Source organism: Manduca sexta, chromosome 1 (assembly GCF_014839805.1).
Source record: "Manduca sexta isolate Smith_Timp_Sample1 chromosome 1, JHU_Msex_v1.0, whole genome shotgun sequence".
Taxonomy (NCBI): Eukaryota; Metazoa; Arthropoda; class Insecta; order Lepidoptera; family Sphingidae; genus Manduca; species Manduca sexta.
This window is the reverse complement of record NC_051115.1, coordinates 5,253,047-5,268,633: the sequence shown is the minus strand read 5'-3', so window position 1 is coordinate 5,268,633 and position 15,587 is coordinate 5,253,047. Positions and strand designations below refer to the sequence as shown.

The window sequence follows — 15,587 nt, the reverse complement described above, 5'->3', positions numbered from 1 at the left end:
AGAACGCAAGGCATGTCCGCACATGCGCATACCGCCCTGTTGACATCGTTTATACCCGTTAGATCTAATCGAGTTACGAGAAAAGAAATGGCGGGAAACGATTCGGTTTTTTTTTTAAACTAGGTGCTGTCCACGGCATCGCAAGCAAAGAATATTCCTGGTACAAAAGTTCAACTTGCGATTAACAGTTTGAAAGCCAGTTATGTTGGCCTAATTAATGGCCCTTTTCAATAAACAACCTTTAATTTTATTTTATTCATTTGTTAAAATAACATTGTTACAATAAAATATAACTTAACAGTGTAACTTAATATAAATTAAATGAGCTAATGTAACAACCACAGCAATTTCCACGTATTATGTAAAAAATACTGTAAATACATTTTATAACCGTAGCTATATTTAAAACGTGTCTTATACAATCATGCTATATGATCTGATTAAGCTTATTTATTATTTGTTTTTTAAATGTAAATTTTGATCCGGTGAAAATATCTTCATCTAAAAAGTTATTGTTGTAAATTCTACAGATTCTTTATTTAATCCGTTTTTAAAGATAAAAATCACCAAAATAAGTTATTCGTAAGCATCGACATATTCTTGTATGTACTACGTACTAGATTTGGCGTTCGGAACATTAACCGTCTTCAACTGAATTGAACTGCAATCCATTCAAATTGACTTTAGTGTGGTCAATATTGACAGCTTGTGGTTGTGTACGGAGTGGCGCTCATGATATAAAAACTCGAGTCTAAGTGTAAACCTGGATTTGAATAAAATATATAAGTCAAATAAGTAAAATTATTTGTTGTTCGAGTGAATAAATAGGTTATAACAGTGACGTTTCATTTTAGTTCAAATTTTGAACAAATAGTTTATATGGACGTTCGTGCCTATAGAATATACGTTATTGTTCATAACCATGTCAAAAAGCTTTATCCTGATTAATCTATTTTCGGGATAGATCGAGAAAAGGATTAGGGACCGATTGAAAACGGCTCTGAAACACAAGCGAGTAACTACCTATTCAAACACTCAAAATTTATTGAAATAAAATTAACTTCTTTTTTTATCGAACCCCGCCATAACACCGTGGAATACCTGCGGCTTAGCGGCTGCAGGGACCTGGAGGAAAGTTGAAAGGATAGCTGGGGAAGAAAGTGTGGGGGAATAATAAGGAAACGTCTGATGGGAGAAGGGAAGGCCAGGAAATATTCGCGAGCCCTTATAGTTATAGGCCTCAATGTGAATTGGCAACCATGAGGTATACACATTGAATTGTGTGCCTGGAGCCGTGATAAATGTCCCCCCGTGCGGGCTTGCAGAGGTGTGAAGACCGAGCAATAAAATTGAGTTACCATGTGTATGTAAGAGCATCACTTGAGAACAGCCCAACCGGCTTGGCTGATTCCTTTTGTGTTGAGTTCCTAATTATCAAGAAAAGGTTTGTATCAAAGAATATCAACGGGAAAAGGCGGGAAAAGTTGACAAGTTTGGTGATCACCCCCGTGACCACGATGGCTGCAAAGTCTTCGAAACGTCGAGGTAAAACTAAAACATTAAAACCGCGATAGAATCCGAAAAATAGTATAATTTTAAAGCTTGGTGATATTTTTGTAATAATATTTTTTTCTGTACACGCAAATATCAGATATTAATCGATTTCAATCCAATGAAGACGTTTGCGAACTGACTCCGTTGACTTAAAATGCCCGCAAACTATTCTAAAATATGCAAATTACCGAAGTTAAAAGAAATAAACAAAATTAGCCAGCCAAAAATCCAATACTTTGACCTCTAACCGGTCCTTTGATAAACCTGTACGAAACGCCTAAGATAGCTAAGCGCTTATACACTAAAAAGAATAAGTGAATTTGAAAGCAAGATTTAGATTAGCAAGAAACTTGCAGAAGTTAAACCTTGCAAATAATTTTTACTATGAAAACGTACAATTATTAATTCCACATATAACTATTTTACAGTTACCCAAAACAATAGTGTGGTACAATAGTGACTTTTATTATTATTTATTACATAACCGCCATTGTGAAATCCGTCAGAACATGCAGCGCATCATATTATATCAAAAAACTATTTTTATATATAAGCGGCGATAGCCTAGTTGGTTGTGGAACGGACTGTCATGTCGCGGCGAATGTCCGCAGGTTCAAATCACAAGGGCACGCGGCTCTGACTTTTCTAAAAAATTATGTGTGTATTCTGTTTGAATTATCTCTTGCTTTAACGGTGAAGGAAAACATCGTGAGGAAACCTGCATACCTGAGAAGTTCTCTATCGAAATTTTTGAGGGTGAATGAAGTCTACCAATCCGGACTAGGCCAGCGTGGTGGACTAAGGCCTAATCCCTCTCAGTAGTAGAGGTGGCCCGTGCAGCAGTGAGACAGTATAATATAATACAGGGCTGATATTATTATTTATAAACATCATTACCGGTGGTGTCCTGATCTGAGGTCCTAGGTTCGAATCCCAGATTGGACAGTGATATCGGTTTTTTGCTCAATATCAGCCCGGAGTTTGAAATTCTTGCCCGATATGGCGATAGGCTCGCCCCCTATCATGAGGAGCATCACACACCTCTGCCTACCCTTTCGGGAAAAAAGGCGATGTTAATTACCATCAGACCAGCGTCTTGCTCGTTACGTCATTAAATAAAATTATACTTAATTACTACTTGTTTACATAGAAAAACAATGGACACTTATTGGAGACTAATAACCGAGGTTAAGATAAACAAGAAAACTTGCAAACGCAAGTTCCGCAAGCGATTTTTGCAATGTTAATAATCGCGGCAAGCTTACTTCTTTATGAAACTTGCAAAACTTGCGGCTAGTCGCATGTGTATTGAATTTCTAACTTTTGTGCCTACGCGAACGATTTTTCTGGATAAATAATACCTCGGGACAAATGGTAGCTTCGATCCAATTCCGAAAATAAAATCAATTTAAAAAAGCATTTGTGAGCTTGTAAAAAAAACTGTTTTGATTGGTCGATTTTCGCTATAGAAACAGTAATTACTTTTTAGCCAGTGTAACTACTGGACATAATAAGACTTATGTCTCAGGATAGCGAGCGCAGTGGAATAGCAAACAATACTTTATAATTCAAGGTGTTCGTGTTTCTACTGTTTAACGGTCGTATGTATCGCTTACCATCAGGCGAACGGCAAGCTCGTCTCGTCATTCAAAGCAATAAAAAAAATCGAAAACAACGATTGGAATCGATTATTGATAACGGCAATTAGAGGTATCGCAAAAAATACTGATCGAATTAAAGTAATAGGTAATTTCTATGACTGAACCAATTAGCTACGACTTATGTTTACAAACTTGGAAAAAAACCATCGACCAACAGAGTAGAGACGAAATGAATGATGATTATTGAAATCAAATTATTACTTATACAGATTTTATTAATATTTATTTAAGTATAATTTAATATCGTTAAATATTTTAATTCGTGTATCATGAAATTAATAAATAGGAATAGTTATTGTAACTGTAAATAATATTTTATATAGGGCATCAGTTGAGACCTCAACCACACAATGTAGGAGGAAAAACTGATTAGAAATAGGGTATACATAATAATACCTACCTCGGACCAAAATCCATAAAAATGCCATTTAGGTTTACTAATAATAGATGGAAATGAGAATACATACTTACACTTTTCTCCGGGACACCATAAAAACAAATTGCACTACGTAAAAAAATATTTTATAAAACTGAGGACAACCACTTCCTTAGCTGTCCGAATAATTACTATTTTTTTTATTCCCGTTTCGACAGCTGTCGGGTTCAGTGTTGCTAGTAATCAATTTTGCAATCGATTACTAAAACAAATGAAAGTTTTAAAACGTGTACCTTATTCTTTTCTAATAAAAAATTATAATAATCGATATAATAATAAAAATTACAAACATATTTGTTGTTCGCTATCTCTCTCAAGACAAACTTTACCTTTAGAAATAAATTTTTTCGCGACAGGAAGAGATGAAAGACAAAAGGTACTTAAATTTTTATTGCGTTCACTTAAAATTATGTGTTTCTACAGCTTTCGACTACAGCCTCCACATTTAATATAGGCTTCTCGCATCTAACTAACTGCACGCTAATGTCGCATTGCTATATCGAAAAATAGAGGTGCTGTATTAAAGAATAAATTTTTGCTAGAACTACATCCAAAACAAGTTTTTTGGTAGCTCGCACACGTGAAAATCCAAGCATGGTCTAAAATGAACTCAGTATGCCCGAAACTTAAGCAATTACTGACCAAGCTAAGAGCAAATACGCCCTCTTATATTTTGTGGAGAACGAATAACGCGAATTTTTTATTCTTCCCATGCAAACGTGTCATTGCCATCGCTGTGCTTCAATAGGAACCTTATTTTTATTCAATTCAATTTGCCATTGATTGGCATTACATATAATCGATTAAAAATATAATTTTACGATTGATTGGCAACACTCAACAGCTGATTGTCAAAATAAAGTTATCAACTATCAATATCAAACAAGTATTTAAACTCTTTGTTTTGCAATACGTATATTATTATGTACACATTTTGTCCTTCATCAGAAGCATTACTAGCAAAGTGCATTGCCGCTGCGCCGCCTCCAGACCCGAATAACAAGTGGATGCTTGCCTTCCGAAGAAACATCGAAGAACCTAAACATAACCTAAATTTGTCGCGCGGTGAAAAAAATCCAGTAGTTTTAACCTGTGATGTGGTGATGAACGATGAGTGTATGAATGATTATGAAGAACTTATCGATGCGATAGAAACGGATCCGACTTCGCGTTGGGACTACATCGTAGAAGAATGTACAAAAAATCCAAACTTGTTTGTTTTGCTTTCCGAACGCTTGACAACGCCATCTATCGATAAACTCTGTAAACACGTCATCATTACTAAAAACAGCTTTGAGTTTCTAGAGAACTTTTGTAAACATTTTCTTGTGAATTGCATAAAACGAGAATATAATAGGTTATACTTAGATTTTTTCGTAGAAATACACAAAGAACATGAAGAATTATATAAAATAATGTTGCAAATTATACTTCAAGACACGGATATACCGGAGAAAATGCTGAGCGATTTCATAACTTTTTTAAATGAGGACGAACAAAAGGAATTCATAAAAAACATTCTACACATAAAACTAACGTCTGAAAATTTTGTTCATTATCTCCCTACAATATTAAATGCTTATAAAATAAGTAAAAATAGTGACGAAACTCAGAATTATATATTTTCTCTTCTTGTACAACATAATGATGTTTGTAGAAACAATAAGCAGTATGGTAAGCTTTTCTTAGCCTTCTTGCAAACTGAGAAAGCAATGGGCAGGGTTCTAAATTTAAAATATCTAAAAGATTTGTTAGAAAATCACATAACACCATTCCGAAAGCCTTGCGAGAAGATTTTAAATGACTTGCAATAAATATATAAAAAAAAGATCTTTAATTTGAACTCCACTTCAATTATTGTTATTATTTATATAAACAACCAAGTACTAATTAAAAACGGAGTGAAACCGTTTATTGCGTTATATTTTTTATAATAAATAATACGAATAAATTAATTCAATTTTTTTTCGTATCTACAAATTAGTCCTTTATTTTATAGGTATTAAGTAATGCTCGCAACTTCGTCCATGTGAAAAATCTTTCCTACTATAATAGGCTCTAAAATGCTATACCAACCCACAACGAACATTATCACCATCTACTTAGAAATCGGGAAAATAAATCTATCTATTACAGGAGCAAATTACCAAGATAGATATAATAATATCAGACCTGTATATACTGTCCGACTGAAGCACGGGCCTCCCCTACTGAGACGGATTAGGCCTTAGTCCACCACGCTGTAGTGCGGGTAAACTTCACACACCCTCGAAATTCCTATAGAGAACTTCTCAGATATGCAGGTTTCCTCACGATATTCTCCTTCACCGTTAAAGCAAGCGATAATTCACAAAGAATACACACAAAATTTTAGAATAGTCATAGACGTGTTTAGGTATTCAACCTGCGGACATACGTTTCGGCAGTCCGTTCCACAACCAACTAGACTATTGCCGCTATATTTGGATACCGGGTTCCTGAGATAAAAGTAGATGTTAATGCAAGACGTGACCATAAAATACCAATATAAATGCAAAAGTTTGTGAAAATGTTTTGAATGTTAGAGGAAAACTGCGAGACACCTGAACAGATTTGCATGAAATTTGGCACACAAGTAGACGTCTTAGATTGATTTAAACATTACTTTGTCCCGGTAATTGCTCTTGCGGAAAATAATTGAAGTCTTTAGTTAGATTTACAGAGGCGGCAGATTCCAGAGGACGCTCACTTGATTTAAGTCATCATACATACATACATACATAACATTTTATCCCCGAAGGGGTATGCAGAGGCGCAACCAGGGCACCCACTTTTAGCCAAGTATGTTCCGTCCCATGATGTGATAGGGGGCGAGCCTATCGCCATATCGGGCACAAATTCCAGACTCCGGGCTGATACTGAGCAGAAAAACCCAAATATCACTTTGCCCGACCCGGGATTCGAACCCAGGACCTCAGAGCGCTGTTGTACCGGACATGCAATACAACTACGCCACCGAGGCAGTCCATTCAGTATTAATCATTCGTTTATTTAACTTTAGTGCCTTCCATACTACAAACAAATGGAAAATTATTAAGTATTTTAGAAACCTACATACATAAACCTGCCTACATGGGGCGGCGGAAATAAAGTGGCCTACACTCATAAAAAATATAAATCCGGCACTGCATACCCGGGGAATGTCATAGACTTAGGTAGACCACCAGCCTGATAGTGAGATGAGACCGAGAATGCCAGCAAGCGTTGCATGAGGATCATATAGGAACGGGAAGAGTGATAGAGAAAAATATTCAACAGTGGATTATCTAGCTTTTTTTTAGTATCAGATCCCACAGTCAATACTGAGAGAATTCTGCGAACGGTATACTGGTTTCCCCGGCTTAGCTACTGCAGGGCCCTAGAGGAAAGTAGGGAGAAAAAATTAAATGCAAACATAAAAAAATCTTTATTAGGAGCTGATGATTACACGATAAATAATTAAAAATTAATAATCACTTTTATCGTGACGATTCATTGGTTTCACCAACAAGAGCATATCTTTAAGAATGCCAGGATGCCAACTTAGATCAGCTTGGCATTAGACCAGCGTGGTGGACTAAAGCCTAAACCCTCACTAGTAGACGCCCGTGCTCAGAAATCTATGGCCCCTATTAAACTATCGTATTTGGAAAAATAGCGACATTTACATTTTAGCGTTTCGTTATCAAGTACTGTTTACTACGAAACCCAATTAATTCAAACGTTAATAAACGAAAATACACTTCGCTAACAATCATTTACTAACTTTTCAATGAGTTTCGGTAGTAAACAGTACGTAAACAATGATAAGGTAAAAAACTGAATATCGCTATTTTTTCAGATACGACCGTTTACTTAGAGCCATCGAAATATGTCATACAATGCTGGTATTATATTTATTTGCATTTAGTTCGTTTTGTTCCATGCGCGTGATACAAAATTTTATAAGTTTGCAGCAAATGCTGTTTTTAAACATTACGTAAATTAGAAGTTTAATATTATTTTAAAAACACGTAACTTAGTGGTTTCGTCCAATCTTTGCATCTATTACAATTAAATATTAACACATCGTTTGTAACAATCATAATTTGGGCACAAATGGAGTGCAATCTAGATTAAGTACTAACCCTAGCTTTAGTCATCATTATTATATGCTTTGATTGTATTCTGTGCCTTAAATAAAACAAAAAAGAAGGCTTGTAATATGTTTAAAATTAACATGAAAGTGCATTTATATTTAAAGTTGCTTTTAATCCATTAACCCGATTACAGAGAATAAAGAGAACTCTGTCATTATATCACGTTTATATTTAAAGTTAGACTAATTCCATTATACATATTTTAATAATTTTTATGACAGTCATGCTTTTTTTTTCTTTTTTATAGCATTACATTATGCCAATATGAAGTTGGGACCACGACAGTCGTATCATTCGCACATTTTTTTTTCTCTTTGTCAAGGCGTGGTTTGTGCATCTGCCAAATTCTGGTTATAAGAATTTCTTACATCATAGATACAAAATAATCAGTCTTACTTATAAATTTGTTTCAGCGTGAGGTGGTTAAGAATTGCTTAAATAGCTGTCAAAAACATCATAAGTTTCCTAGCTTAAACGTTATGGTAAAATGGCTGGTTTTAACTTACAGATGATCGAGTCAATTTGTGTTTTAACTAAGCATAGCTTTGCGATTTTTTTGTAAGTAAGACTGTTTATATCTGCCTCGATAGTAGCATAATATTCAGAATTCTGGCAGTTTTGAGGTCACAGAAGAGGTTTTTTAAATTTAAATCTCGAGTAAGGCCAGGGAGTCTTTCCGTCTACGGAGGGAAAATCCGTCTTTTTGCAGTTACGGGCGGTCTAATCGAAGGACACCTTTGATAACCGTATGCTGCAGTGCTTCAAAAGCGGTATCTCAACAAAAATCTAAATCTTGATTTTTATGTCGTCAGATAACTTAAAGAAATACCCAAATGAACTTACCTAAATAACAGTAGGTATCTTGTTTAGAACTTGTTAAAAAAAAACCTTAGAAGAGTTTCTCTATCTCAGTTTTACATACAAAACTATATTTACAAAACTTCGATTATCTCGAAATAAGGTTTCCCTGACATACCGCTTTTGCGCTTAGCACGGCAGTATAGGCAAATAGGGGTTATTTTTATTTATTTATTAATAGACACACCAATTATCACATAAAACATACATATGAAAGATTCAATATTCAGCTCTTATTCTAGGTGACAAACCTTTACAGGTATCCAACACTATTGTCATTTTTTTTCTAACAGAAAATTGATATCCTAATTGAATTTATAAAATAATAATAAATTTTTACTCTCTTACCTATACGACTATCAAGCTGTCCTTCGAATAGAAAGCCCGTAGTTGCAAAAAGACGGATTCGCCGCTATAGACGTAATAAGACCCCCCTGATCTTATTACATTGTCTCCTTTATTCATAGATGTTATTTATCTAAGGACGGAGCATTGCTGTGATAACAAGTCTGTTTCTCAGTGCTAACGGTATGGCATCCTTCACAGTGCGTAGGCATGGGGCCGTTGTGATTGGCTAATATTGAGATACAACTTGAATCTAGTTGGCTGTCAGATGAACAAAGCTGAGAAACAAATTTGTTATAACAGCAATGCTCCGTCCTTAGATAAATAACGTCTATGAATAAGGGGGTCTGAGTTTTCTAATTTAGTAATAACTTAGCATACTATTACATTAATGAAAAATATCACAAAATGTTTGAATAGATTATTTTTCTATTCTGGATGGAATTTGGCACTGATTTACATTTATTTTATAGTTTAGGCTCTAAATATTGTTTTAACATATTTGATTTTCGTACAAAAATATTTCTTATATACATTGGATATGGTAATAAAATATTTGGTACTTTTGTAAATCCTGATTCCATTTACTGTGAGACATATTTTATTTGCTTCCTAAATGTAATATCCTTTTATAAAACTTACGGATGTAAAACAGATAATTATAAAAATCCTATAATAAGTATACAAAGATTACAAATCGAGATCCAAGAACAAAGTCTCATCTGCAAAAAGCTGTAGTTGCAGTACTAAAGGTTTTAAGTTTAGTGAAGATAATATCATTAACTCACCTCATTAGAAATTAAATTAATTTTTGATAAATACAATTGATATTTATATTTTCACTTAACTTAAAACCTACTGAGACTAGAGCATTTTGCAGATGACACTTTGTTCTTGGGGACCGTCGAAATACACATCTTAAATATCACATATATGAACTACTTTTTTGTCATACGACAGTCGGTCGACAATACGACACAACATTTAATCTTATCCAAAGTCGCCTAAAGCACTCACCCAAAAGTACGGTGTGTTTGTATAAGCTAGCCTTTGCCTAACAAACCTAGAATCATGTAAAAAAAAACATTGTTATAGTAAATCGCTTCGTATCATAGACTTGCATTAATAATGTTTTTATGTCAATAAATATAAAAACATGGATTGAAACGTAGAGAAATCAGTCTTATTAAAATTGCATAGAGATCTATTCTAAATACTATTAGATTGGTTCCAGATGAGATGAATTGACAGAGGTCTAGTTTATTTACATTTGTAATTATCACACAGAAAATAGGTTTTTATTTTTATTTCTTTGTATGACGAGACGAGCTTGGCGTTTGCCTGATCCATAAACAGGAGAAACACCAACACCTTGAATGACAAAGTATTGTTTGGTATTCCACTGCGCTCGCCATCCTGAGACATGAGATGTTAATTATTATGTCCAGTAGTTACACTCGCTACAATGTTCTTCAAACCGGAACACAACAATGATTACACACTGCTTGACAGAAATAGACATTGCGATGGTACCTACCCAGGCGGACTCTCACATATGAGAGACCTACCACCAGTATAATAGTTTATGATGCTAAATTAGAGTGGCGAATGGTCCATATAATCCGATTCCTATCGGCTTTCCTTTATGTAGAATCTAATTATCATTAGAACGATTTGCAGACCACATTTATGAATATCTCATTTACCAGCGGAATGTTTGCCGGCAAACATGACAGCTACATGACATTACGTGTGTCACGGGAATATAACCTTATATACTACATAATAAGGTTATTTTTCCGTGACACGCGTAATGTCATGTAACTGTCATTTTTGCCGGCAAACATTCCGATACTAAATGGGTTAATACCTATGTATTTTGTCGGGTTCTCTTGCGTATAAATTTCACCCTCCGCCATTGGCTATTTTTCTTACACGCGCCTGGTTAATTTCTATATTTCGGGATGGACAGTAAACCTGTTTTTTTCGTTCTGTAAAGTTATATTTTTTCTTACATTGAACAATAAGTACAATGAGGCAGTGACTGATGAAGTTGTATAATGTAATACAATGAATTTTAAAATAAAAAATGTACCTTAGTAATATCTTTGAAAAAATAAAAATATATAGAATATTGGGAAAAAGAAAAAAAAAAGAAAATAAATTTAATAGTTTTAATTCATCAAATTGGCAGTAGTCGTGTATAATTGACTGAGTTATGAAGATCAAAACAGATGTAATTTTTAGATATGCCGATCTTAGACAGTACATAAAGGTGATGCTTATATTTAATCATATTTCTATTGCTAACGCCAAGTAATTCGAGATTTATTTCTTCAAAATATTTGTTATCAGAAACTATTATGTGATAAAATTAAAATTCGTTACACATTGCGATAAATACAATAAAAATGCCACACAATATACGTCGCAAATTGCCATACATTTTCTCAATACATAGAGACGATAATTGATTTCACACACTGGATACGATAAATCGATTTTAAACACAAAAGTGGCACCAGACAGAGAACTAGGAAACTTTTAATTTAATTAATTTAGTTAGGAAGAGCAATTAACATAAAATGTTTGTATGAGAATGGAATTAGGTCGTCATTTAATCTGTCTGTCTCCCTCTTACAAATGCAATGCAGTGACGATGACGTCACTTATTACATGCATCGTTTACTATCTTTGACAATTCATCGGATACGGCACTTATGAAAGTATTTTTTTAATACTATTTGCGTAAATTTATTTTTTTTAATAAAATATATACCTAAATATAGAATTAACCGGACAAAGGTATAATATTTAATGGATTTTTATATAAAAGAAAGAAATAAAAATTTGTTTCATGGGCACTGTAAAACATATCTAAATATTCATCCACGACCTTCATCAACATATGAACGTAATCTATACTACAGCACCTAACTTATTATAATATTATTCGCTTTTCTAAATAAAAAGCTTTGGAAACATTAAAATAAGAGATCTATAATTTACGAAAATAAAAAAAGTAAAATCAGTCTTTCATAGGAAGTCAAAAGGTTTGCGAAAAAATGGGTAAATCAATATTGATGTATTTATTTTGCGACCAGCATCAGTCAATTATCAAAATTTTATTTATTAATAAACGCTTTTATCTTTTCAACTCATATTTTAGTAAGAGATATATTGCATTCAATATTTTTTCATACTAATTTTTTTATTTTTTTTTTAATTTAATGTATTAGTACAGTTTTATGACTTACCCATTTTTTCATCTATAGTAGTATTAATATGTAATGTTGTTAACTTTAAATATTATTCTAGAATAATTACACGAGTCAAAGATAAAGTTCAAGTTTTATAGAATAGATCGGAGTCTTATTTGAAACATGTTAATTATATTAGTTATGGAAAATGAAATATTAAATATTTTAAAAAATCGCCTTAGGCGGAATGTGAACCTACATTCTACTTGAGAATGCAAAAAACAATAAACCTTGAGTAAAAAATATTTGGTTTCAAAATTAAATGACCTTAAATATTGCTTATTTAGTTATTCAAATTTTGGCGGCAAGTGTTTTTCATAGTAATTTTTTAATTAAAATTGGGCACATATAATGATTTTTTTTTTAAATCTGACCCTCCATTCTTCTTGAGAATGTAAAAAGCAATAAAATTAAAACTTGACTTCAAAAATGAACATAAAAGCTGCCTATTTTTGTATAATTTTGTTGGCATGTCTTTTTCATAGTTATTTTTTTTATTAAAATTTGTTACCTAATTACTTGTTACCCCAAAAAAAGTTATAATTAGTAATTCGAAATTAAAATTAGTATTATTATAATTTAATATGCAAGTTCACAACATTACAAATTAATTAATAATTAATATCATGCATTCATGCTACGGAAAATTATAAGAGATCAAGTTTGGTTTCCACTCTAAAACTTATTGCTTAAGACATCACAATATTTTACACTTTCTAATTTAACTATTTTGGAGTCCAAAAAGACCCTTAGCGAAAAAATTTACATAATAAAAAAAAAATTAAAAATTATAAAAAAAATCTTAAAGGATTTACTGGTATTAAATAGGTAAGAACTGGATTGTAAAACTTAATATAACTATTTGAAATTTCATTTGTAGCTTGTTTTTGTGAACTACACTAATTTATTCAGCATTATTTATGATATTAAAAAAATGTCATCTGTAGAATATTACAAACTGAAGCCATACTTAACATTTAACATTAATTACTCGAAGTATTCTACCAGTCTTTCCTTCCTGCTAGCATGAAGCTTATCGGAACAGTGAGCCATTAACACTGATTCTCCAATGATTAAATTCTCAAAACACAATGAACAGGCGTACACAGCGTCTCCAAAGCAGACTATTTTGTTATCATCCCTGTACATTGTCATTGGATTAAGAACTGTGCTGGGCATTATCTCCTGTCCAGTGGCTACACACTTCTTAATATACGCTGTCTTGTACAAAAAATGAATTTTCTCACAATGTTTTTGACATAAAACATGCTTTAAAAGATCATATTCATCACACAAGCTTACTTTACAAGACTGACAGTAGAAAACTATGTTATTTTTAGACTCATAACCACAGTTTAACTCGCAGTTGATTTGGATTGAGTGAACTTGGATGTAAAATGTAAGTCTCTCAACAGCTGTTTTGTCGAGTAAAGTTGAATACAGACTCGAGTCTTGAAAACTGTTGTAACTCATCTCTTCTAGTGTCTCTGAATAGGCTGATAATGTTGTTGAGTCGAGCGTAAAGTTGCCGAGAGAGGACGATATAGATTGGTTTGTTTCTATAGGTGTAGCGGGGTCTGGTTGGTGGCATTTGCAAGTACACTTCGGTGAACTGACATCTTCAATGCTTAACACAGGTGTGAGGGAGAGGTTTACGTCCCTCTCATCATCAGTGCTAAATAAATTCACCATCGCTTCGCGCAAGTCTGGAAAAATCGTAGTGCTTCATCTTCTTTTTAATGCTTACTTTGTTCTGTTTGTGGATCCTGTGGCCTTTGTGCATGTCGAAAGTGATGCTTCTACGTTGCCGTGATAGGAACCTCCTCGTGTCCTCATTCTGGAAATGGACTTTGACAAAGTTGTCTATATTCTCTTTCATAGATAACAGTTGTTTCTTGAGCTTGTTCTTGGATAACTGGTCTTCTTTATCCATTATGATGTTCCATGGACTAACTCCGCGTGAGATGTCGACATGAGATATCTCTCCGAGAACTGGTGCTCGTTCAGGTGCTGTTGCTATGGACTTTGAGTTGAATATCTTTGATACTTCGATGTGAAACTGAAATTCGGACAGCAGTTTTTGAAGGAAACTTTCAATCTTCTCTAACTTCATTTGGTAGTTAAGGAGTAGAGTCATGCGCTCCTCTTCGTTCTTATCTTCCACATCACCGAAGGATTCTGGGGTAGCTGACGGAGCTTCGTCAACCTTCCTACACATTTTAATGGTAGTTTCTTCCCCAGATATCTCTGTATCCGTATTATCAGTGATAGAATCTATATCTATATTCTCTTCTGTGTATGAATCTGTGTCAGAAATATCGAAGGATCTGTCGAAATTAAATTTCTTTAATTTCTCGCTAAAAATATCAGCACTTTTGCAGTTGAGGAGAATGTGTTTCGGAGTGTTTTCTATATTGGAGCTGTCTTCATTATCAGATCTGTTAAGGGACTCCATCATGGACCTACTGGCTTTCTTAATATCCAATTTTAATTTCTTACATCTTCGCTTTTTAGTATCCGTGTTAACTGTTAATATATCTGTGTCGGAAAATGAACCTTTTTTTGCGCCGAAGTTTCGAACGCTCTCGGGAAGTTTCAAACTTTGCTTCGAAGTAGAATCGGGTTCTGTTCGTTCGAAATTTAAATTTGTTTCTTCGCTCGGGAATGTTGTATGACGGCGCCTCGAAGATACTTCGCTCGGTATTTCGTTTTCATCGTTCGGTTTTGTAAAATAACTTATATTCGAAAGCATTCTACGAAATGAAAACGCCATTTTTGCGCTACTCCACGGTAAAATACTTTCAAAAACGCTTCCAGTATAATTAGAGCAGAATAAATTAATTCCGTAGAAAACTTTAAGTAAAACAAAGACTGATTATAATTTACCTGCAACACGTTTATTGCTGGCAAACGGCACTTTTGTACATTTCACGTCATTTAGAAATAATAAATATGGTTAATCCTTTCACAAATACCTTCATTTTTAAATAAAAAAGTTGAAAAATAATATTTAAAACTGTCTTTGTATGATAACAAACAAAACTACTTGTCTGAACACTTTGTATTATGTGGCTAATTTGAATGGCGCTGATTCTTACATTTCGGTCGTGTAATTTGATGTAATTTCGAATTAAGAAATCAACTGTTTAACTTGTTAGGGTTATACGTCAATAACAGGTTGCCAGTGTTAAAAATGGGAATTGTTTGAAGTTCTCAGCTGTTCTTATAATAAATTGTTATTTTACGTGGAACGGAATGGCTGTGTTCTGTCTCTGGGTCATCGATCCCACTTGTGGGCACTGAACTCTAACGAAGG

The 15,587-nt window shown here is 33.7% G+C and overlaps 1 protein-coding gene and 1 pseudogene across 3 annotated transcripts in view; both read right to left on the bottom strand.

The window, feature by feature from the left end:
- Positions 1 to 5,860, bottom strand: part of LOC115452845 (lysosomal alpha-mannosidase) — a 42,867-nt gene extending 37,007 nt beyond the window's left edge. Inside the window, exon 1 of one of the 3 annotated variants that reach the window (XM_037438787.1) lies at positions 5,824 to 5,860. The gene's annotated coding sequence lies outside the window, so the exon portion shown is untranslated. Of the gene's footprint in view, positions 1 to 3,682; positions 3,835 to 5,823 lie in introns of those variants that run through there. The other 2 variants (XM_037438719.1, XM_037438753.1) reach the window with 2 other exon arrangements.
- Positions 5,861 to 11,171: 5,311 nt separating this feature from the next.
- Positions 11,172 to 15,437, bottom strand: LOC115452846 (annotated as a pseudogene).
- Positions 15,438 to 15,587: the final 150 nt, after the last annotated feature.